Genomic DNA, 24584 nt, shown 5'->3' with positions numbered 1-24584 from the left:
AATATTAAGGTCTGATATCACGCCTTGCGTTAGTTAACCATTGAATGATGTCTTTGAATTTTTAAAGCATTTTAGAAGTCTTATTTCTTCATTTTAAGCTTCTCAGAACACTTTATTTTACATAGGCATACATAGTAAACTTTAGGGTCACGCTGTGTGCCCCCTAATTGACCTATAATTATTTCATGTAGAAGTGTACACAATTACCCTGCAATATAATACCTGGTCCAATTAAAATAGTATAGGTCAATATTAAGGTCCGAAATCGGGCTAACAGTGAAGAGGGACTTCGCGCTTCCTATCTTTAAAGGGTTTTAGAAGGCGAATTTCCTCATTTTAAGCTCTTCCGAACACTTATTTTAGATACGCACACATAGTGAAATACAGAAACTCATTGTGTTCCCTCTAATTGACATATAATTATTTCCCGTGGTAGGGTACACTATTACCCTGTAATATAATACCCGGTCCAACTAAAATATTATAGGTCAATATTAAGGTCTGATATCGCGCCTTGCGTTAGTTAACCATTGAAAGATGTCTTTGAATTTTTAAAGCATTTTAGAAGTCTTATTTCTTCATTTTAAGCTTCTCAGAACACTTTATTTCACATAGATATACATAGTAAACTTTAGGGTCACGCTGTGTGCCCCCTAATTGACCTATAATTATTTCCTGTAGAAGTGTACACTATTACCCTGTAATATAATACCTGGTCCAACTAAAATATTATAGGTCAATATTAAGGTCTGATATCGCTCCTTGCGTTAGTTAAAAATTGAAAGATGTCTTTGAATTTTTGAAGCATTTTAGAAGTCTTATTTCTTCATTTTAAGCTTCTCAGAACACTTTATTTCACATAGGCATACATAGTAAACTTAAGGGTCACGCTGTGTGCCCCCTAATTGACCTATAATTATTTCATGTAGAAGTGTACACAATTACCCTGGAATATAATACCTGGTCCAATTAAAATAGTATAGGTCAATATTAAGGTCCGAAATCGGGCTAACAGTGAAGAGGGACTTCGCGCTTCCTATCTTTAAAGGGTTTTAGAAGGCGAATTTCCTCATTTTAAGCTCTTCCGAACACTTATTTTAGATACGCACACATAGTGAAATACAGAAACTCATTGTGTTCCCTCTAATTGACATATAATTATTTCCCGTGGTAGGGTACACTATTACCCTGTAATATAATACCCGGTCCAACTAAAATATTATAGGTCAATATTAAGGTCTGATATCGCGCCTTGCGTTAGTTAACCATTGAAAGATGTCTTTGAATTTTTAAAGCATTTTAGAAGTCTTATTTCTTCATTTTAAGCTTCTCAGAACACTTTATTTCACATAGATATACATAGTAAACTTTAGGGTCACGCTGTGTGCCCCCTAATTGACCTATAATTATTTCCTGTAGAAGTGTACACTATTACCCTGTAATATAATACCTGGTCCAACTAAAATATTATAGGTCAATATTAAGGTCTGATATCGCTCCTTGCGTTAGTTAAAAATTGAAAGATGTCTTTGAATTTTTGAAGCATTTTAGAAGTCTTATTTCTTCATTTTAAGCTTCTTAGAACACTTTATTTCACATAGGCATACATAGTAAACTTTAGGGTCACGCTGTGTGCCCCCTAATTGACCTATAATTATTTCCTGTAGAAGAGTACACTATTACCCTGCAATATAATACCTGGTCCAATAAAAATATTATAGGTCAATATTAAGGTCCGAAATCGGGCTAACAGTGAAGAGGGACCTCGCGCTTCCTATCTTTAAAGGGTTTTAGAAGGCGAATTTCCTCATTTTAAGCTCTTCCGAACACATATTTTAGATACGCACACATAGTAAAATACAGGATCTCATTGTGTTCCCTCTAATTGACATATAATTATTTCCCGTGGTAGGGTACACTATTACCCTGTAATAAAATACCCAGTCCAACTAAAATATTATAGGTCAATATTAAGGTCTGATATCGCGCCTTGCGTTAGTTAACCATTGAAAGATGTCTTTGAATTTTTAAAGCATTTTAGAAGTCTTATTTCTTCATTTTAAGCTTCTCAGAACACTTTATTTCACATAGGCATACATAGTAAAATTTAGGGTCACGCTGTGTGCCCCCTAATTGACCTATAATTATTTCCTGTAGAAGTGTACACTATTACCCTGTAATATAATACCTGGTCCAACTAAAATATTATAGGTCAATATTAAGGTCTGATATCGCGCCTTGCGTTAGTTAACCATTGAAAGATGTCTTTGAATTTTTAAAGCATTTTAGAAGTCTTATTTCTTCGTTTTAAGCTTCTTAGAACACTTTATTTCACATAGGCATACATAGTAAACTTTAGGGTCACGCTGTGTGCCCCCTAATTGACCTATAATTATTTCCTGCAGAAGAGTACACTATTACCCTGCAATATAATACCTGGTCCAATTAAAATATTATAGGTCAATATTAAGGTCCGAAATCGGGCTAACAGTGAAGAGGGACTTCGCGCTTCCTATCTTTAAAGGGTTTTAGAAGGCGAATTTTCTCATTTTAAGCTCTTCCGAACACTTATTTTAGATACGCACACATAGTAAAATACAGGAACTCATTGTGTTCCCTCTAATTGACATATAATTATTTCCCGTGGTAGGGTACACTATTACCCTGTAATAAAATACCCGGTCCAACTAAAATATTATAGGTCAATATTAAGGTCTGATATCGCGCCTTGCGTTAGTTAACCATTGAAAGATGTCTTTGAATTTTTAAAGCATTTTAGAAGTCTTATTTCTTCATTTTAAGCTTCTCAGAACACTTTATTTCACATAGGCATACATAGTAAACTTTAGGGTCACGCTGTGTTCCCCCTAATTGACCTATAATTATTTCCTGTAGAAGTGTACACTATTACCCTGTAATATAATACCTGGTAAACAAAAATATTATAGGTCAATATTAAGGTCTGATATCACGCCTTGCGTTAGTTAACCATTGAAAGATGTCTTTGAATTTTTAAAGCATTTTAGAAGTCTTATTTCTTCATTTTAAGCTTCTCAGAACACTTTATTTTACATAGGCATACATAGTAAACTTTAGGGTCACGCTGTGTGCCCCCTAATTGACCTATAATTATTTCATGTAGAAGTGTACACAATTACCCTGCAATATAATACCTGGTCCAATTAAAATAGTATAGGTCAATATTAAGGTCCGAAATCGGGCTAACAGTGAAGAGGGACTTCGCGCTTCCTATCTTTAAAGGGTTTTAGAAGGCGAATTTCCTCATTTTAAGCTCTTCCGAACACTTATTTTAGATACGCACACATAGTGAAATACAGAAACTCATTGTGTTCCCTCTAATTGACATATAATTATTTCCCGTGGTAGGGTACACTATTACCCTGTAATATAATACCCGGTCCAACTAAAATATTATAGGTCAATATTAAGGTCTGATATCGCGCCTTGCGTTAGTTAACCATTGAAAGATGTCTTTGAATTTTTAAAGCATTTTAGAAGTCTTATTTCTTCATTTTAAGCTTCTCAGAACACTTTATTTCACATAGATATACATAGTAAACTTTAGGGTCACGCTGTGTGCCCCCTAATTGACCTATAATTATTTCCTGTAGAAGTGTACACTATTACCCTGTAATATAATACCTGGTCCAACTAAAATATTATAGGTCAATATTAAGGTCTGATATCGCTCCTTGCGTTAGTTAAAAATTGAAAGATGTCTTTGAATTTTTGAAGCATTTTAGAAGTCTTATTTCTTCATTTTAAGCTTCTTAGAACACTTTATTTCACATAGGCATACATAGTAAACTTTAGGGTCACGCTGTGTGCCCCCTAATTGACCTATAATTATTTCCTGTAGAAGAGTACACTATTACCCTGCAATATAATACCTGGTCCAATAAAAATATTATAGGTCAATATTAAGGTCCGAAATCGGGCTAAGAGTGAAGAGGGACCTCGCGCTTCCTATCTTTAAAGGGTTTTAGAAGGCGAATTTCCTCATTTTAAGCTCTTCCGAACACATATTTTAGATACGCACACATAGTAAAATACAGGATCTCATTGTGTTCCCTCTAATTGACATATAATTATTTCCCGTGGTAGGGTACACTATTACCCTGTAATAAAATACCCAGTCCAACTAAAATATTATAGGTCAATATTAAGGTCTGATATCGCGCCTTGCGTTAGTTAACCATTGAAAGATGTCTTTGAATTTTTAAAGCATTTTAGAAGTCTTATTTCTTCATTTTAAGCTTCTCAGAACACTTTATTTCACATAGGCATACATAGTAAACTTTAGGGTCACGCTGTGTGCCCCCTAATTGACCTATAATTATTTCATGTAGAAGTGTACACAATTACCCTGCAATATAATACCTGGTCCAATTAAAATATTACAGGTCAATATTAAGGTCCGAAATCGGGCTAACAGTGAAGAGGGACTTCGCGCTTCTTATCTTTAAAGGGTTTTAGAAGGCGAATTTCCTCATTTTAAGCTCTTCCGAACACTTATTTTAGATACGCACACATAGTAAAATACAGGAACTCATTGTGTTCACTCAAATTGACATATAATTATTTCCCGTGGTAGGGTACACTATTACCCTGTAATAAAATACCCGGTCCAACAAAAATATTATAGGTCAATATTAAGGTCTGATAATTCGCCTTGCGTTAGTTAACCATTGAAAGATGTCTTTGAATTTTTAAAGAATTTTAGAAGTCTTATTTCTTCATTTTAAGCTTCTCAGAACACTTTATTTCACATAGGCATACATAGTAAACTTTAGGGTCACGCTGTGTGCCCCCTAATTGACCTATAATTATTTCCTGTAGAAGTGTACACTATTACCCTGTAATATAATACCTGGTCCAACTAAAATATTATAGGTCAATATTAAGGTCTGATATCGCGCCTTGCGTTAGTTAACCATTGAAAGATGTGTTTGAATTTTTAAAGCATTTTTGAAGTCTTATTTCTTCATTTTAAGCTTCTCAGAACACTTTATTTCACATAGGCATACATAGTAAACTTTAGGGTCACGCTGTGTGCCCCCTAATTGACCTATAATTATTTCCTGTAGAAGTGTACACTATTACCCTGCAATATAATACCTGGTCCAATTAAAATATTATAGGTCAATATTAAGGTCCGAAATCGGGCTAACAGTGAAGAGGGACTTCGCGCTTCCTATCTTTAAAGGGTTTTAGAAGGCGAATTTCCTCATTTTAAGCTCTTCCGAACACTTATTTTAGATACGCACACATAGTAAAATACAGGAACTCATTGTGTTCCCTCTAATTGACATATAATTATTTCCCGTGGTAGGGTACACTATTACCCTGTAATACAATACCCGGTAAAACTAAAATATTATAGGTCAATATTAAGGTCTGATATCGCGCCTTGCGTTAGTTAACCATTGAAAGATGTCTTTGAATTTTAAAAGCATTTTAGAAGTCTTATTTCTTCATTTTAAGCTTCTCAGAACACTTTATTTCACATAGGCATACATAGTAAACTTTAGGGTCACGCTGTGTGCCCCCTAATTAACCTATAATTATTTCCTGTAGAAGTGTACACTATTACCCTGTAATATAATACCTGATCCAACTAAAATATTATAGGTCAATATTAAGGTCTGATATCGCGCCTTGCGTTAGTTAACCATTGAAAGATGTCTTTGAATTTTTAAAGCATTTTAGAAGTCTTATTTCTTCATTTTAAGCTTCTGAGAACACTTTATTTCACATAGGCATACATAGTAAACTTTAGGGTCACGCTGTGTGCCCCCTAATTCACCTATAATTATTTCCTGTTTTAGGGTACACTATTACCCTGCAATATAATACCTGGTCCAATTAAAATATTATGGGTCAATATTAAGATCTGAAATCGATCTTTACGTTAACATTGAAAAGTGACTTCGCGCTTCCTATCTTTAAAGGGTTTTAGAAGGCGAATTTTCTCGTTTTGAGCAATAGTGAATTAAGTCATTTTTAAGGTCAGATATCGTGCCGTTTGTTAGCATTGAAAAGTGTCTTCGAATATCCTTGTTTTAATGCACTATTTAAAATATACATAGTGTACCCCCTAGTTCACCTATAATTATTTCCTGTGGTAGGGTACACTATTACCCTGTAATATAATACCTGGTTTAACTAACTTATTATAGGTCAATATTAAGGTCTGATATCGCGCCTTGCGTTAGTTAACCATTGAAAGATGTCATTGAATTTTTAAAGCATTTTAGAAGTCTTATTTCTTCATTTTAAGCTTCTTAGAACACTTTATTTCACATAGGCATACATAGTAAACTTTAGGGTCACGCTGTGTGCCCCCTAATTGACCTATAATTATTTCCTGAAGAAGTGTACGCTATTACCCAGCAATATAATACCTGGTCCAATTAAAATATTATAGTTCAATATTAAGGTCCGAAATCGGGCTAACAGTGAAGAGGGAATTTGCGCTTCCTATCTTTAAAGGGTTTTAGAAGGCGAATTTCCTCATTTTAAGCTCTTCCGAACACTTATTTTAGATACGCACACATAGTAAAATACAGGAACTCATTGTGTTCCCTCTAATTGACATATAATTATTTCCCGTGTTAGGGTACACTATTACCCTGTAATACAATACCCGGTCCAACTAAAATATTATAGGTCAATATTAAGGTCTGATATCGCGCCTTGCGTAAGTTAACCATTGAAAGATGTCTTTGAATTTTTAAAGCATTTCAGAAGTCTTATTTCTTCATTTTAAGCTTCTCAGAACACTTTATTTCACTTAGGCATACATATTAAACTTTAGGGTCACGCTTTGTGCCCCCTAATTGACCTATAATTATTTCCTGTAGAAGTGTACACTATTACCCTGTAATATAATACCTGGTCCAACTAAAATATTATAGGTCAATATTAAGGTCTGATATCGCGCCTAGCGTTAGTTAACCATTGAAAGATGTCTTTGAATTTTTAAAGCATTTTAGAAGTCTTATTTATTCATTTTAAGCTTCTCAGAACACTTCATTTCACATAGGCATAAATAGTAAACTTTAGGGTCACGCTGTGTGCAACCTAATTGACCTATAATTATTTCCTGTAGAAGTGTACACTATTACCCTGCAATATAATACCTGGTCCAATTAAAATATTATAGGTCAATATTAAGGTCCGAAATCGGGCTAACAGTGAAGAGGGACTTCGCGCTTCCTATCTTTAAAGGGTTTTAGAAGGCGAATTTCCTCATTTTAAGCTCTTCCGAACACTTATTTTAGATACGCACACATAGTAAAATACAGGAACTCATTGTGTTCCCTCTAATTGACATATAATTATTTCCCGTGGTAGGGTACACTATTACCCTGTAATACAATACCCGGTAAAACTAAAATATTATAGGTCAATATTAAGGTCTGATATCGCGCCTTGCGTTAGTTAACCATTGAAAGATGTCTTTGAATTTTAAAAGCATTTTAGAAGTCTTATTTCTTCATTTTAAGCTTCTCAGAACACTTTATTTCACATAGGCATACATAGTAAACTTTAGGGTCACGCTGTGTGCCCCCTAATTAACCTATAATTATTTCCTGTAGAAGTGTACACTATTACCCTGTAATATAATACCTGATCCAACTAAAATATTATAGGTCAATATTAAGGTCTGATATCGCGCCTTGCGTTAGTTAACCATTGAAAGATGTCTTTGAATTTTTAAAGCATTTTAGAAGTCTTATTTCTTCATTTTAAGCTTCTGAGAACACTTTATTTCACATAGGCATACATAGTAAACTTTAGGGTCACGCTGTGTGCCCCCTAATTCACCTATAATTATTTCCTGTGGTAGGGTACACTATTACCCTGCAATATAATACCTGGTCCAATTAAAATATTATGGGTCAATATTAAGATCTGAAATCGATCTTTACGTTAACATTGAAAAGTGACTTCGCGCTTCCTATCTTTAAAGGGTTTTAGAAGGCGAATTTTCTCGTTTTGAGCAATAGTGAATTAAGTCATTTTTAAGGTCAGATATCGTGCCGTTTGTTAGCATTGAAAAGTGTCTTCGAATATCCTTGTTTTAATGCACTATTTAAAATATACATAGTGTACCCCCTAGTTCACCTATAATTATTTCCTGTGGTAGGGTACACTATTACCCTGTAATATAATACCTGGTTTAACTAACTTATTATAGGTCAATATTAAGGTCTGATATCGCGCCTTGCGTTAGTTAACCATTGAAAGATGTCATTGAATTTTTAAAGCATTTTAGAAGTCTTATTTCTTCATTTTAAGCTTCTTAGAACACTTTATTTCACATAGGCATACATAGTAAACTTTAGGGTCACGCTGTGTGCCCCCTAATTGACCTATAATTATTTCCTGAAGAAGTGTACGCTATTACCCAGCAATATAATACCTGGTCCAATTAAAATATTATAGTTCAATATTAAGGTCCGAAATCGGGCTAACAGTGAAGAGGGAATTTGCGCTTCCTATCTTTAAAGGGTTTTAGAAAGCGAATTTCCTCATTTTAAGCTCTTCCGAACACTTATTTTAGATACGCACACATAGTAAAATACAGGAACTCATTGTGTTCCCTCTAATTGACATATAATTATTTCCCGTGTTAGGGTACACTATTACCCTGTAATACAATACCCGGTCCAACTAAAATATTATAGGTCAATATTAAGGTCTGATATCGCGCCTTGCGTAAGTTAACCATTGAAAGATGTCTTTGAATTTTTAAAGCATTTCAGAAGTCTTATTTCTTCATTTTAAGCTTCTCAGAACACTTTATTTCACTTAGGCATACATATTAAACTTTAGGGTCACGCTTTGTGCCCCCTAATTGACCTATAATTATTTCCTGTAGAAGTGTACACTATTACCCTGTAATATAATACCTGGTCCAACTAAAATATTATAGGTCAATATTAAGGTCTGATATCGCGCCTAGCGTTAGTTAACCATTGAAAGATGTCTTTGAATTTTTAAAGCATTTTAGAAGTCTTATTTATTCATTTTAAGCTTCTCAGAACACTTCATTTCACATAGGCATACATAGTAAACTTTAGGGTCACGCTGTGTGCAACCTAATTGACCTATAATTATTTCCTGTAGAAGTGTACACTATTACCCTGCAATATAATACCTGGTCCAATTAAAATATTATAGGTCAATATTAAGGTCCGAAATCGGGCTAACAGTGAAGAGGGACTTCGCGCTTCCTATCTTTAAAGGGTTTTAGAAGGCGAATTTCCTCATTTTAAGCTCTTCCGAACACTTATTTTAGATACGCACACATAGTAAAATACAGGAACTCATTGTGTTCCCGCTAATTGACAAATAATTATTTCCCGTGGTAGGGTACACTATTACCCTGTAATATAATACCTGGTCCAACTAAAATATTATGGGTCAATATTAAGGTCTGATATCGCGCCTTGCGTTAGTTAACCATTGAAAGATGTCATTGAATTTTTAAAGCATTTTAGAAGTCTTATCTCTTCATTTTAAGCTTCTCAGAACACTTTATTTCACATAGGCATACATAGTAAACTTTAGGGTCACGCTGTGTGCCCCCTAATTGACCTATAATTATTTCCTGCAGAAGTGTACACTATTACCCTGCAATATAATATCTGGTCCAATTAAAATGTTATAGGTCAATATTAAGGTCCGAAATCGGGCTAACAGTGAAGAGGGACTTCGCGCTTCCTATCTTTAAAGGGTTTTAGAAGGCGAATTTCCTCACTTTAAGCTCTTCCGAACACTTATATTAGATACACACACATAGTAAAATACAGGAACTCATTGTGTTCCCTCTAATTGACATATAATTATTTCCCGTGGTAGGGTACACTATTACCCTGTAATATAATACCTGGTCCAACTAAAATATTATAGGTCAATATTAAGGTCTGATATCGCGCCTTGCGTTAGTTAACCATTGAAAGATGTCATTGAATTTTTAAAGCATTTTAGAAGTCTTATTTCTTCATTTTAAGCTTCTCAGAACACTTTATTTCACTTAGGCATACATAGTAAACTTTAGGGTCACGCTTTGTGTCCCCTAATTGACCTATAATTATTTCCTGTAGAAGTGTACACTATTACCCTGTAATATAATACCTGGTCCAACTAAAATATTATAGGTCAATATTAAGGTCTGATATCGCGCCTAGCGTTAGTTAACCATTGAAAGATGTCTTTGAATTTTTAAAGCATTTTAGAAGTCTTATTTCTTCATTTTAAGCTTCTCAGAACACTTTGTTTCACATAGGCATACATAGTAAACTTTAGGGTCACGCTGTGTGCAACCTAATTGACCTATAATTATTTCCTGTAGAAGAGTACACTATTACCCTGCAATATAATACCTGGTCCAATTAAAATATTATAGGTCAATATTAAGGTCCGAAATCGGGCTAACAGTGAAGAGGGACTTCGCGCTTCCTATCTTTAAAGGGTTTTAGAAGGCGAATTTCCTCATTTTAAGCTCTTCCGAACACTTATTTTAGATACGCACACATAGTAAAATACAGGAACTCATTGTGTTCCCTCTAATTGACATATAATTATTTCCCGTGGTAGGGTACACTATAACCCTGTAATATAATACCTGGTCCAACTAAAATATTATAGGTCAATATTAAGGTCTGATATCGCTCCTTGCGTTAGTTAACCATTGAAAGATGTCATTGAATTTTTAAAGCATTTTAGAAGTCTTATTTCTTCATTTATGGCTTCTCAGAACACTTTATTTCACATAGGCATACATAGTAAACTTTAGGGTCACGCTGTGTGCCCCCTAATTGACCTATAATTATTTCCTGTAGAAGTGTACGCTATTACCCTGTAATATAATACCTGGACCAACTAAAATATTATTGGCCAATATTAAGATCCGATATCGTGGCGTTAGTTAACATTGAAAAGTGTCTTTGAATTTCCTTGTTTTAATGCACTATTTAAAATATACATAGTGTACCCCCTAATTCACCTATAATTATTTCCTGTGGTAGGGTACACTATTACCCTGCAATATAATACCTGGTCCAATTAAAATATTATGGGTCAATATTGAGATCTGAAATCGATCTTTACGTTAACATTGAAAAGTGACTTCGCGCTTCCTATCTTTAAAGGGTTTTAGAAGGCGAATTTCCTCGTTTTGAGCAATAGTGAATTAAGGCATTTTTAAGGTCAGATATCGTGCCGTTTGTTAGCATTGAAAAGTGTCTTCGAATTTCCTTGTTTTAATGCACTATTTAAAATATACATAGTGTACCCCCTAATTCACCTGTAATTATTTCCTGTGGTGGGGTACACTATTACCCTGCAATATAATACCTGGTCCAATTAAAATATTATAGGTCAATATTAAGGTCCGAAATCGGGCTAACAGTGAAGAGGGACTTCGCGCTTCCTATCTTTAAAGGGTTTTAGAAGGCGAATTTCCTCATTTTAAGCTCCTCCGAACACTTATTTTAGATACGCACACATAGTAAAATACAGGAACTCATTGTGTTCCCTCTAATTGACATATAATTATTTTCCGTGGTAGGGTACACTATTACCCTGTAATATAATACCTGGTCCAACTAAAATATTATAGGTCAATATTAAGGTCTGATATCGCGCCTTGCGTTAGTTAACCATTGAAAGATGTCTTTGAATTTTTAAAGCATTTTAGAAGTCTTATTTCTTCATTTTAAGCTTCTCAGAACACTTTATTTCACATAGGCATACATAGTAAACTTTAGGGTCACGCTGTGTGCCCCCTAATTGACCTATAATTATTTCCTGTAGAAGTGTACACTATTACCCTGTAATATAATACCTGGACCAACTAAAATATTTTAAGCCAATATTAAGATCCGATACCGTGGCGTTAGTTAACATTGAAAAGTGTCTTCGAATTTCCTTGTTTTAATGCACAATTCAAAATATACATAGTGTACCCCCTGATTCGCCTATAATTATTTCCTGTGGTAGGGTACACTATTACCCTGCAATATAATACCTGGTCCAATTAAAATATTATAGGTCAATATTAAGGTCCGGAATCAGGCTAACAGTGAAGAGGGACTTCGCACTTCCTATCTTTAAAGGGTTTTAGAAGGCGAATTTCCTCATTTTAAGCTCTTCCGAACACTTATTTTAGATACGCACACATAGTAAAATACAGGAACTCATTGTGTTCCCTCTAATTGACTTATAATTATTTCCCGTGGTAGGGTACACTATTACCCTGTAATATAATACCTGGTCCAACTAAAATATTATAGGTCAATATTAAGGTCTGATATCGCGCCTTTCGTTAGTTAACAATTGAAAGATGTCTTTGAACTTTTAAAGCATTTTAGAAGTCTTATTTCTTCATTTTAAGCTTCTTAGAACACTTTATTTCACATAGGCATACATAGTAAACTTTAGGGTCACGCTGTGTGCCCCCTAATTGACCTATAATTATTTCCTGTAGTAGTGTACACTATTACCCTGTAATATAATACCTGGACCAACTAAAATATTATAGGCCAATATTAAGATCCGATACCGTGGCGTTAGTTAACATTGAAAAGTGTCTTTGAATTTCCTTGTTTTAATGCACTATTTAAAATATACATAGTGTACCCCCTAATTCACCTATAATTATTTCCTGTGGTAGGGTACACTATTACCCTGCAATATAATACCTGGTCCAATTAAAGTATTATAGGTCAATATTAAGGTCCGAAATCGGGCTAACAGTGAAGAGGGACTTCGCGCTTCCTATCTTTAAAGGGTTTTAGAAGGCGAATTTCCTCATTTTAAGCTCCTCCGAACACTTATTTTAGATACGCACACATAGTAAAATACAGGAACTCATTGTGTTCCCTCTAATTGACATATAATTATTTTCCGTGGTAGGGTACACTATTACCCTGTAATATAATACCTGGTCCAACTAAAATATTATAGGCCAATATTAAGGTCTGATATCGCTCCTTGCGTTAGTTAACCATTGAAAGATGTCATTGAATTTTTAAAGCATTTTAGAAGTCTTATTTCTTCATTTTAAGCTTCTCAGAACACTTTATTTCACATAGGCATACATAGTAAACTTTAGGGTCACGCTGTGTGCCCCCTAATTGACCTATAATTATTTCCTGCAGAAGTGTACACTATTACCCTGCAATATAATATCTGGTCCAATTAAAATATTATAGGTCAATATTAAGGTCCGAAATCGGGCTAACAGTGAAGAGGGACTTCGCGCTTCCTATCTTTAAAGGGTTTTAGAAGGCGAATTTCCTCACTTTAAGCTCTTCCGAACACTTATTTTAGATACACACACATAGTAAAATACAGGAACTCATTGTGTTCCCTCTAATTGACATATAATTATTTCCTGTAGAAGTGTACACTATTACCCTGTAATATAATACCTGGACCAACTAAAATATTTTAAGCCAATATTAAGATCCGATACCGTGGCGTTAGTTAACATTGAAAAGTGTCTTCGAATTTCCTTGTTTTAATGCACAATTTAAAATATACATAGTGTACCCCCTGATTCGCCTATAATTATTTCCTGTGGTAGGGTACACTATTACCCTGCAATATAATACCTGGTCCAATTAAAATATTATAGGTCAATATTAAGGTCCGGAATCAGGCTAACAGTGAAGAGGGACTTCGCACTTCCTATCTTTAAAGGGTTTTAGAAGGCGAATTTCCTCATTTTAAGCTCTTCCGAACACTTATTTTAGATACGCACACATAGTAAAATACAGGAACTCATTGTGTTCCCTCTAATTGACTTATAATTATTTCCCGTGGTAGGGTACACTATTACCCTGTAATATAATACCTGGTCCAACTAAAATATTATAGGTCAATATTAAGGTCTGATATCGCGCCTTTCGTTAGTTAACAATTGAAAGATGTCTTTGAATTTTTAAAGCATTTTAGAAGTCTTATTTCTTCATTTTAAGCTTCTTAGAACACTTTATTTCACATAGGCATACATAGTAAACTTTAGGGTCACGCTGTGTGCCCCCTAATTGACCTATAATTATTTCCTGTAGTAGTGTACACTATTACCCTGTAATATAATACCTGGACCAACTAAAATATTATAGGCCAATATTAAGATCCGATACCGTGGCGTTAGTTAACATTGAAAAGTGTCTTTGAATTTCCTTGTTTTAATGCACTATTTAAAATATACATAGTGTACCCCCTAATTCACCTATAATTATTTCCTGTGGTAGGGTACACTATTACCCTGCAATATAATACCTGGTCCAATTAAAATATTATGGGTCAATATTGAGATCTGAAATCGATCTTTACGTTAACATTGAAAAGTGACTTCGCGCTTCCTATCTTTAAAGGGTTTTAGAAGGCGAATTTCCTCGTTTTGAGCAATAGTGAATTAAGGCATTTTTAAGGTCAGATATCGTGCCGTTTGTTAGCATTGAAAAGTGTCTTCGAATTTCCTTGTTTTAATGCACTATTTAAAATATACATAGTGTACCCCCTAATTCACCTGTAATTATTTCCTGTGGTGGGGTACACTATTAAACTGCAATATAATACCTGGTCCAATTAAAATATTATAGGTCAATATTAAGGTTCAAAATCGGGCTAACAGTGAAGAGAGACTTCGCGCTTCCTATCTTTAAAGGGTTTTAGAAGGCGAATTTCCTCATTTTAAGCTCTTCCGAACACTTATTTTAGATAAGCACACATAGTAAAATACTGGAACTCATTGTGTTCCCTCTAATTGACATATAATTATTTCCCGTGGTAGGGTACACTATTACCCTGTAATATAATACCTGGTCCAACTAAAATATTATAGGCCAATATTAAGATCCGATTCCGTGGCGTTTCTTAGCATTGAAAAGTGTCTTCGAATTCCCTTGTTTTAATGCACTATTTAAAATATACATAGTGTACCCCCTAATTCACCTATAATTATTTCCTGTGGTAGGGTACACTATTACCCTGCAATATAATACCTTGTCCAATTAAAATATTATAGGTCAATATTAAGGTCCGAAATCGGGCTAACAGTGAAGAGGGACTTCGCGCTTCCTATCTTTAAAGGGTTTTAGAAGGCGAATTTCCTCATTTTAAGCTCCTCCGAACACTTATTTTAGATACGCACACATAGTAAAATACAGGAACTCATTGTGTTCCCTCTAATTGACATATAATTATTTTCCGTGGTAGGGTACACTATTACCCTGTAATATAATACCTGGTCCAACTAAAATATTATAGGTCAATATTAAGGTCTGATATCGCGCCTTGCGTTAGTTAACCATTGAAAGATGTCTTTGAATTTTTAAAGCATTTTAGAAGTCTTATTTCTTCATTTTAAGCTTCTCAGAACACTTTATTTCACATAGGCATACATAGTAAACTTTAGGGTCACGCTGTGTGCCCCCTAATTGACCTATAATTATTTCCTGTAGAAGTGTACACTATTACCCTGTAATATAATACCTGGACCAACTAAAATATTTTAAGCCAATATTAAGATCCGATACCGTGGCGTTAGTTAACATTGAAAAGTGTCTTCGAATTTCCTTGTTTTAATGCACAATTTAAAATATACATAGTGTACCCCCTGATTCGCCTATAATTATTTCCTGTGGTAGGGTACACTATTACCCTGCAATATAATACCTGGTCCAATTAAAATATTATAGGTCAATATTAAGGTCCGGAATCAGGCTAACAGTGAAGAGGGACTTCGCACTTCCTATCTTTAAAGGGTTTTAGAAGGCGAATTTCCTCATTTTAAGCTCTTCCGAACACTTATTTTAGATACGCACACATAGTAAAATACAGGAACTCATTTTGTTCCCTCTAATTGACTTATAATTATTTCCCGTGGTAGGGTACACTATTACCCTGTAATATAATACCTGGTCCAACTAAAATATTATAGGTCAATATTAAGGTCTGATATCGCGCCTTTCGTTAGTTAACAATTGAAAGATGTCTTTGAATTTTTAAAGCATTTTAGAAGTCTTATTTCTTCATTTTAAGCTTCTTAGAACACTTTATTTCACATAGGCATACATAGTAAACTTTAGGGTCACGCTGTGTGCCCCCTAATTGACCTATAATTATTTCCTGTAGTAGTGTACACTATTACCCTGTAATATAATACCTGGACCAACTAAAATATTATAGGCCAATATTAAGATCCGATACCGTGGCGTTAGTTAACATTGAAAAGTGTCTTAGAATTTCCTTGTTTTAATGCACTATTTAAAATATACATAGTGTACCCCCTAATTCACCTATAATTATTTCCTGTGGTAGGGTACACTATCACCCTGTAATATAATATGTGGTCCAATTTAAATATTATGTGTCAATATTAAGATCTGAAATCGATCTTTACGTTAACATTGAAAAGTGACTTCGCGCTTCCTATCTTTAAAGGGTTTAAGAAGGCGAATTTCCTCGTTTTGAGCAATAGTGAATTAAGTCATTTTTAAAGTCAGATATCGTGCCGTTTGTTAGCATTGAAAAGTGTCTTCGAATTTCCTTGTTTTAATGCACTATTTAAAATATACTTAGTGTACCCCCTAATTCACCTATAATTATTTCCTAAGGTAGGGTACACTATTACCCTGCAATATAATACCTGGTCCAATTAAAATATTATAGGTCAATATTAAGGTCCGAAATCGGGCTAACAGTGAAGAGGGACTTCGCGCTTCCTATCTTTAAGGGGTTTTAGAAGGCGAATTTCCTCATTTCAAGCTCTTCCGAACACTTATTTTAGATACGCACACATAGTAAAATACAGGAACTCATTGTGTGCCCCCTAATTGACCTATAATTATTTCCTGTAGAAGTGTACACTATAACCCTGTAATATAATACCTGGACCAACTAAAATATTATAGGCCAATATTAAGATCCGATACCGTGGCGTTAGTTAACATTGAAAAGTGTCTTTGAATTTCCTTGTTTTAATGCCCTATTTAAATTATACATAGTGTACCCCCTAATTCACCTATAATTATTTCCTGTGGTAGGGTACACTATTACCCTGCAATATAATTCCTGGTCCAATTAAAATATTATGGGTAAATATTAAGATCTGAAATCGATCTTTAAGTTAACATTGAAAAGTGACTTCGCGCTTCCTATCTTTAAAGGGTTTTAGAAGGCGAATTTCCTCGTTTTGAGCAATAGTGAATTAAGTCATTTTTAAGGTCAGATATCGTGCCGTTTGTTAGCATTGAAAAGTGTCTTCGAATTTCCTTGTTTTAACGCACTATTTTAAATATACATAGTGTACCCCCTAATTCTCCTATAATTATTTCCTGTGGTAGGGTACACTATTACCCTGCAATATAATACCTGGTCCAATTAAAATATTATAGGTCAATATTAAGGTCTGAAATCGGGCTAACTGTGAAGAGGGACTTCGCGCTTCCTATCTTTAAAGGGTTTTAGAAGGCGAATTTCCTCATTTTAAGCTCTTCCGAACACTTATTTTAGATACGCACACATAGTAAAATACAGGAACTCATTGTGTTCCCTCTAATTGACATATAATTATTTCCCGTGGTAGGGTACACTATTACCCTGAAATATAATACCTGGTCCAACTAAAATATTATAGGTCAATATTAAGGTCTGATATCGCGCCTTGCGTTAGTTAACCATTGAAAGATGTCTTTGAATTTTTAAAGCATTTTAGAAGTTTTATTTCTTCATTTTAAGCTTCTCAGAACACTTTATTTCACATAGGCATACATAGTAAACTTTATGGTCACGCTGTGTGCCCCCTAATTGACCTATAATTATTTCCTGTAGAAGTGTACACTATTACCCTGTAATATAATACCTGGACCAACTAAAATATTATAGGCCAATATTAAGATCCGATACCGTGGCGTTAGTTAACATTAAAAAGTGTCTTCGAATTTCCTTGTTTTAATGCACTATTTAAAATATACATATTGTACCCCCTAATTCACCTATAATTATTTCCTGTGGTAGGGTACACTATTACCCTGCAATATAATACCTGGTCCAATTAAAATATTATAGGTCAATATTAAGGTCTGAAATCGGGCTAACAGTGAAGAGGGACTTCGCGCTTCCTGTCTTTAAAGGGTTTTAGAAGGCGAATTTCCTCATTTTAAGCTCTTCCGAACACTTATTTTAGATACGCACACATAGTAAAATACAGGAACTCATTGTGTTCCCTCTAATTGACATATATATAACATTCCCGTGGTAGGGTACACTATTACCCTGTAATATAACACCTGGTCCAACTAAAATATTATAGGTCAATATTAAGATCTGATATCGCGCCTTGCGTTAGTTAACCATTGAAAGATGTCTTTGAATTTTTAAAGCATTTTAGAAGTTTTATTTCTTCATTTTAAGCTTCTCAGAACACTTTATTTCGCATAGGCATACATAGTAAACTTTAGGGTCACGCTTTGTGCCCCCTATTTGACCTATAATTATTTCCTGTAGAAGTGTACACTATTACCCTGTAATATAATACCTGGACCAACTAAAATATTATAGGCCAATATTAAGATCCGATACCGTGGCGTTAGTTAACATTGAAAAGTGTCTTTGAATTTCCTTGTTTTAATGCACTATTTAAAATATACATAGTGTACCCCCTAATTCACCTATAATTATTTCCTGTGGTAGGGTACACTATTACCCTGCAATATAATACCTGGTCCAATTAAAATATTATGGGTCAATATTAAGATCTGAAATCGATCTTTACGTTAACATTGAAAAGTGACTTCGCGCTTCCTATCTTTAAAGGGTTTTAGAAGGCGAATTTTCTCGTTTTGAGCAATAGTGAATTAAATCATTTTTAAGGTCAGATATCGTGCCGTTTGTTAGCATTGAAAAGTGTCTTCGAATATCCTTGTTTTAATGCACTATTTAAAATATACTTAGTGTACCCCCTAATTCACCTATAATTATTTCTTGTGGTAGGGTACACTATTACCCTGCAATATAATACCTGGTCCAATTAAAATATTATAGGTCAATATTAAGGTCCGAAATCGGGCTAACAGTGAAGAGGGACTTCGCGCTTCCTATCTTTAAAGGGTTTTAGAAGGCGAATTTCCTCATTTTAAGCTCTTCCGAACACTTATTTTAGATACGCACACATAGTAAAATACAGGAACTCATTGTGTTCCCTCTAATTGACATATAATTATTTCCCGTGGTAGGGTACACTATTACCCTGTAATATAATACCTGGTCCAACTAAAATATTATAGGTTAATATTAAGGTCTGATATCGCGCCTTGCGTTAGTTAACCATTGAAAGATGTCTTTGAATTTTTAAAACATTTTAGAAGTCTTATTTCTTCATTTTAAGCTTCTCAGAACACTTTATTTCACATAGGCGTACATAGTAAACTTTAGGGTCACGCTGTGTGCCCCCTAATTGACCTATAATTATTTCCTGTAGAAGTGTACACTATTACCCTGTAATATAATACCTGGACCAACTAAAATATTATAGGCCAATATTAAGATCCGATACCGTGGCGTTAGTTAACATTGAAAAGTGTCTTTGAATTTCCTTGTTTTAATGCACTATTTAAAATATACATAGTGTACCCCCTAATTCACCTATAATTATTTCCTGTGGTAGGGTACACTATTACCCTGCAATATAATACCTGGTCCAATTAAAATATTATGGGTCAATATTAAGATCTGAAATCGATCTTTACGTTAACATTGAAAAGTGACTTCGCGCTTCCTATCTTTAAAGGGTTTTAGAAGGCGAATTTTCTCGTTTTGAGCAATAGTGAATTAAATCATTTTTAAGGTCAGATATCGTGCCGTTTGTTAGCATTGAAAAGTGTCTTCGAATATCCTTGTTTTAATGCACTATTTAAAATATACTTAGTGTACCCCCTAATTCACCTATAATTATTTCCTGTGGTAGGGTACACTATTACCCTGCAATATAATACCTGGTCCAATTAAAATATTATAGGTCAATATTAATTTCCGAAATCGGGCTAACAGTGAAGAGGGACTTCGCGCTTCCTATCTTTAAAGGGTTTTAGAAGGCGAATTTCCTCATTTTAAGCTCTTCCGAACACTTATTTTAGATACGCACACATAGTAAAATACAGGAACTTATTGTGTTCCCTCTAATTGACATATATATAACATTCCCGTGGTAGGGTACACTATTACCTTGTAATATAATACCTGGTCCAACTAAAATATTATAGGTCAATATTAAGGTCTGATATCGCGCCTTGCGTTAGTTAACCATTGAAAGATGTCTTTGAATTTTTAAAGCATTTTAGAAGTTTTATTTCTTCATTTTAAGTTTCTCAGAACACTTTATTTTGCATAGGCATACATAGTAAACTTTAGGGTCACGCTGTGTGCCCCCTATTTGACCTATAATTATTTCCTGTAGAAGTGTACACTATTACCCTGTAATATAATACCTGGACCAACTAAAATATTATAGGCCAATATTAAGATCCGATACCGTGGCGTTAGTTAACATTGAAAAGTGTCTTTGAATTTCCTTGTTTTAATGCACTATTTAAAATATACATAGTGTACCCCCTAATTCACCTATAATTATTTCCTGTGGTAGGGTACACTATTACCCTGCAATATAATACCTGGTCCAATTAAAATATTATGGGTCAATATTAAGATCTGAAATCGATCTTTACGTTAACATTGAAAAGTGACTTCGCGCTTCCTATCTTTAAAGGGTTTTAGAAGGCGAATTTTCTCGTTTTGAGCAATAGTGAATTAAATCATTTTTAAGGTCAGATATCGTGCCGTTTGTTAGCATTGAAAAGTGTCTTCGAATATCCTTGTTTTAATGCACTATTTAAAATATACTTAGTGTACCCCCTAATTCACCTATAATTATTTCTTGTGGTAGGGTACACTATTACCCTGCAATATAATACCTGGTCCAATTAAAATATTATAGGTCAATATTAAGGTCCGAAATCGGGCTAACAGTGAAGAGGGACTTCGCGCTTCCTATCTTTAAAGGGTTTTAGAAGGCGAATTTCCTCATTTTAAGCTCTTCCGAACACTTATTTTAGATACGCACACATAGTAAAATACACGAACTCATTGTGTTCCCTCTAATTGACATATAATTATTTCCCGTGGTAGGGTACACTATTACCCTGTAATATAATACCTGGTCCAACTAAAATATTATAGGTTAATATTAAGGTCTGATATCGCGCCTTGCGTTAGTTAACCATTGAAAGATGTCTTTGAATTTTTAAAACATTTTAGAAGTCTTATTTCTTCATTTTAAGCTTCTCAGAACACTTTATTTCACATAGGCGTACATAGTAAACTTTAGGGTCACGCTGTGTGCCCCCTAATTGACCTATAATTATTTCCTGTAGAAGTGTACACTATTACCCTGTAATATAATACCTGGACCAACTAAAATATTATAGGCCAATATTAAGATCCGATACCGTGGCGTTAGTTAACATTGAAAAGTGTCTTTGAATTTCCTTGTTTTAATGCACTATTTAAAATATACATAGTGTACCCCCTAATTCACCTATAATTATTTCCTGTGGTAGGGTACACTATTACCCTGCAATATAATACCTGGTCCAATTAAAATATTATGGGTCAATATTAAGATCTGAAATCGATCTTTACGTTAACATTGAAAAGTGACTTCGCGCTTCCTATCTTTAAAGGGTTTTAGAAGGCGAATTTTCTCGTTTTGAGCAATAGTGAATTAAGTCATTTTTAAGGTCAGATATCGTGCCGTTTGTTAGCATTGAAAAGTGTCTTCGAATATCCTTGTTTTAATGCACCATTTAAAATATACATAGTGTACCCCCTAGTTCACCTATAATTATTTCCTGTGGTAGGGTACACTATTACCCGGCAATATAATACCTGGTCCAATTAAAATATTATAGGTCAATATTAAGGTCCAAAATCGTGCTAACAGTGAAGAGGGACTTCGCGCTTCCTATCTTTAAAGGGTTTTAGAAGGCGAATTTCCTCATTTTAAGCTCTTCCGAACACTTATTTTAGATACGCACACATAGTAAAATACAGGAACTCATTGTGTTCCCTCTAATTAACATATAATTATTTCCCGTGGTAGGGTACACTATTACCCTGTAATATAATACCTGGTCCAACTAAAATATTATAGGCCAATATTAAGATCCGATACCGAGGCGTTTCTTAGCATTGAAAAGTGTCTTCTAATTTCCTTGTTTTAATGCACTATTTAAAATATACATAGTGTACCCCCTAATTCACCTATAATTATTTCCTGTGGTAGGGTACACTATTACCCTGCAATATAATACCTGGTCCAATTAAAATATTATAGGTCAATATTAAGGTCCAAAATCGTGCTAACAGTGAAGAGGGACTTCGCGCTTCCTATCTTTAAAGGGTTTTAGAAGGCGAATTTCCTCATTTTAAGCTCTTCCGAACACTTATTTTAGATACGCACACATAGTAAAATACAGGAACTCATTGTGTTCCCTCTAATTGACATATAATTATTTCCCGTGGTAGGGTACACTATTACCCTGTAATATAATACCTGGTCCAACTAAAATATTATAGGCCAATATTAAGATCCGATACCGTGGCGTTTCTTAGCATTGAAAAGTGTCTTCGAATTTCCTTGTTTTAATGCACTATTTAAAATATACATAGTGTACCCCCTAATTCACCTATAATTATTTCCTGTGATAGGGTACACTATTACCCTGCAATATAATACCTGGTCCAATTAAAATATTATAGGTCAATATTAAGGTCCAAAATCGGGCTAACAGTGAAGAGGGACTTCGCGCTTCCTATCTTTAAAGGGTTTTAGAAGGCGAATTTCCTCATTTTAAGCTCTTCCGAACACTTATTTTAGATACGCACACATAGTAAAATACAGGAACTCATTGTGTTCTCTCTAATTGACATATAATTATTTCCCGTGGTAGGGTACACTATTACCCTGTAATATAATACCTGGTCCAACTAAAATGTTATAGGTTAATATTAAGGTCTGATATCGCGCCTTGCGTTAGTTAACCATTGAAAGATGTCTTTGAATTTTTAAAGCATTTTCGAAGTCTTATTTCTTCATTTTAAGCTTCTCAGAACACTTTATTTCACATAGGCATACATAGTAAACTTTAGGGTCACGCTGTGTGCCCCCTAATTGACCTATAATTATTTCCTGTAGAAGTGTACACTATTACCCTGTAATATAATACCTGGTCCAACTAAAATATTATAGGTCAATATTAAGGTCTGATATCGCGCCTTGCGTTAGTTAACCATTGAAAGATGTCTTTGAATTTTTAAAGCATTTTAGAAGTCTTATTTCTTCGTTTTAAGCTTCTTAGAACACTTTATTTCACATAGGCATACATAGTAAACTTTAGGGTCACGCTGTGTGCCCCCTAATTGACCTATAATTATTTCCTGCAGAAGAGTACACTATTACCCTGCAATATAATACCTGGTCCAATTAAAATATTATAGGTCAATATTAAGGTCCGAAATCGGGCTAACAGTGAAGAGGGACTTCGCGCTTCCTATCTTTAAAGGGTTTTAGAAGGCGAATTTCCTCATTTTAAGCTCTTCCGAACACTTATTTTAGATACGCACACATAGTAAAATACAGGAACTCATTGTGTTCCCTCTAATTGACATATAATTATTTCCCGTGGTAGGGTACACTATTACCCTGTAATAAAATACCCGGTCCAACTAAAATATTATAGGTCAATATTAAGGTCTGATATCGCGCCTTGCGTTAGTTAACCATTGAAAGATGTCTTTGAATTTTTAAAGCATTTTAGAAGTCTTATTTCTTCATTTTAAGCTTCTCAGAACACTTTATTTCACATAGGCATACATAGTAAACTTTAGGGTCACGCTGTGTTCCCCCTAATTGACCTATAATTATTTCCTGTAGAAGTGTACACTATTACCCTGTAATATAATACCTGGTAAACAAAAATATTATAGGTCAATATTAAGGTCTGATATTACGCCTTGCGTTAGTTAACCATTGAAAGAAGTCTTTGAATTTTTAAAGCATTTTAGAAGTCTTATTTCTTCATTTTAAGCTTCTCAGAACACTTTATTTCACATAGGCATACATAGTAAACTTTAGGGTCACGCTGTGTGCCCCTAATTGACCTATAATTATTTCATGTAGAAGTGTACACAATTACCCTGCAATATAATACCTGGTCCAATTAAAATAGTATAGGTCAATATTAAGGTCCGAAATCGGGCTAACAGTGAAGAGGGACTTCGCGCTTCCTATCTTTAAAGGGTTTTAGAAGGCGAATTTCCTCATTTTAAGCTCTTCCGAACACTTATTTTAGATACGCACACATAGTGAAATACAGAAACTCATTGTGTTCCCTCTAATTGACATATAATTATTTCCCGTGGTAGGGTACACTATTACCCTGTAATATAATACCCGGTCCAACTAAAATATTATAGGTCAATAT

Source organism: Parasteatoda tepidariorum, chromosome 1 (assembly GCF_982258835.1).
Source record: "Parasteatoda tepidariorum strain Cologne lab strain chromosome 1, Ptep-v5.0, whole genome shotgun sequence".
Classification (NCBI taxonomy): domain Eukaryota; kingdom Metazoa; phylum Arthropoda; class Arachnida; order Araneae; family Theridiidae; genus Parasteatoda; species Parasteatoda tepidariorum.
This window is presented reverse-complemented; position numbering follows the sequence as displayed.